The sequence below is a fragment of the Montipora capricornis genome, chromosome 12 (assembly GCF_036669925.1).
Source record: "Montipora capricornis isolate CH-2021 chromosome 12, ASM3666992v2, whole genome shotgun sequence".
NCBI classification, from domain to species: domain Eukaryota; kingdom Metazoa; phylum Cnidaria; class Anthozoa; order Scleractinia; family Acroporidae; genus Montipora; species Montipora capricornis.
Genome location: NC_090894.1, coordinates 29547438 through 29549937, shown reverse-complemented (window position 1 = coordinate 29549937; position 2500 = coordinate 29547438).

Sequence of the window (2500 nt, the reverse complement as noted above, 5' to 3'; positions counted from 1 at the left end):
AAAAACCCACCTCTGAACCAGCATTAAAACGCTTCCGGTTACGACCTTCTGTACACACGCAATAATAGACACAAAATTTTTTGTAGCTCAAAATTTTGAAAGTAAAGTGCTTTACTACTGCACCCGTTTCATGACTTGCAGACGTTTCTCATCGGGAGACTATGCGCTCCTGCTATTGAGAACGGATTCTTATTAGAGGCAGCGAATCGAGTACAAGCCAACCTCGTTGCCAGGGATTTTCTCCGCCGAGGAGGGGGCAGAGAAAAGCCCTGGGAACGACGTTGGGTATAAGCGACAAGCCCATGGTTTTTCACAGTTTTGTAAAGTAGCAAACATATTTCTGAAAGCACCGGACGTGACATTTTTGGGGGCCGCAAGGTGCCTTGCAAGCGCTGAAGGGGCAAGTTAGGTAGGGGGTCTGAGGGCCGCTGCTGCTGTTGGGGGAAGATTCTGTGGCTCGATATGAGACGTCTTGGTTGCAAGTTTTTCGAAGTAACGCTGATATCTGATAGAGTTAAGACCTACCACTGGTTTACTACCGAAAAGTGATACCAGGGCCCGGTTGTTCAAAAGCCGATTAACGCTAATCCCAGATTAAAAATTAACCAAGGAGTTTATTTCTCTACTCCTAAATGCTGTTCAACGCTGTTATTTGGCAAAACTTTACATTAGAAGAAGTCAATCTTGAAAAACAGAAATAAGCAACAGAAACTTTCACCAAAAAGTTGAAAACATGAAACAAGAGTTTACGCTAATCCTGGATTAAGTTAGTCGGCTTTCGAACAACCGGGTCCAGTGCTTTTTCAGCTGCAGTGACAACGCCAGAAACACAGAATAACAGGTGAAGACCGACGTTAGCGTGCTCTTTGAAGCAAGGCACATTCTCATGTTTCTTCAGGGCTGTTGTCTTTCCAACTCCATAGAGGCGCGATGTTGTGTTGCATCCGGTGACTGTTTGAAGAAAAAGGAAATTTCTGCAAACTTCCTTACCCAGCTGTTTTTTGACTTTCTGCATATGCCAGACGCGTGCACTTCTCGAGTTTGCCTTTGTCTCTGGTCTAAAATAGAGGTCACACCCACCTTCGGAAGCATGATAACACACTAGGACTGGCAAATATAAATCTGTGTCATCCCCAACTAGAACTGTGGTATTCTTTCAGGCAGACTCGGCGGTTTTGACTACAAGGAGGTCGGCGTCACCATTTGCGAGGTGTGTTACGCATCCTACAGGGGCACCCAACGACCAATTTGTTGTAAAATGCATTATTATACCCCAGTTAATGAAAATAAATGTTATTAAGGCATTTTCAGGTGTTTTTCAGTGTTGCTGGGAAAACATTATCTGTTCCTTTTTCCCAGCAAGACACACTAGAAATTTCCCAGCCAGCTAGATAAAATTGGTTGGTTTCCCAGCACGCTGATCAAATTTATTTCCCAGCCAGGAATTCCGCGCGCTTTCAAATCCCTCGATCCAAAACGACCGAACAAAAGCGACAAAACCGGGACAAAACAGGTTTTTTGCCCAAGCGCAATCACTCTGACCAGCCGTGGTATGTTTTTGTTTTTTTTTAGTCGTCCTCAGTCTCCAGAATTTCTACAGCCAGCTCGGGTTGAAATGCTAGAAAAAGTCAGTAATCCCCAGGCAAAACCTCTATCAATAACAAAATTTCCCAGCCAGCTCATCGAAACACCTGTATTTTTGCCAGCCAACAAGATTCCTCTGAGGAACAGATAATGTGAGGAACAGATTCGTTGGGTGCCCCTGTTTTTCAAGAGAAAAAACATGCCCTCTTTGAAATTTTGTCGTGCTTAGGATAAACCTTTTAGTAGGTTAAGACGACTTCATTTTTACTGATGAAATCTTGACGCGACGAAAACTTGCAACGCTCGGCATTGACAAACCAAGAACAAAAGTTCCATTAAAAAAGACAAAAACGATCTAGTTCGGTTCTCTCCTTTTTCCTGTCAGCTTGTCATTCGATTGCCAAAAAGAGAAACGACTTAGAAACGACAGGCTGTAAATAAATAAAAATCACGAGGTGTTGTTTATCCCAGAGCTGCCAGTGAGGTGCGGCATTGCGGAAAATTAATTCAGTTTTTAATGGAACAAGGCATGATCTGCCAGAATTCACCTTAGTATAGCTGTCGAACTCTGCACCAAGAGAAAATACCGTGCATGGTTATTTCAGCTGCTCGCGGCGGGGAAGATTTAGAAATGTATTAAAATTAATGCAAAGCAAAAGAAGTTTGAAGAAATTCAATAGCCATTTAAAAAATAATGCAAGCCATCAATCTTCCTAAGAAGTAAATCACTCAATCAAGGCTGGCAAAAGAGGAATACATTTTGTTGCGGGAGGGACCAGTTTCCAAATCGTGTATACGTCTTGACTCCTAACACATTTCATTCACTTCAAATATTTTTCTCAAAGAGCAGACAAGCCCTAATGACATCAATTACTCAGGAAGTTTCATTAAGGGGTTCTTAATAATTAATTACTTC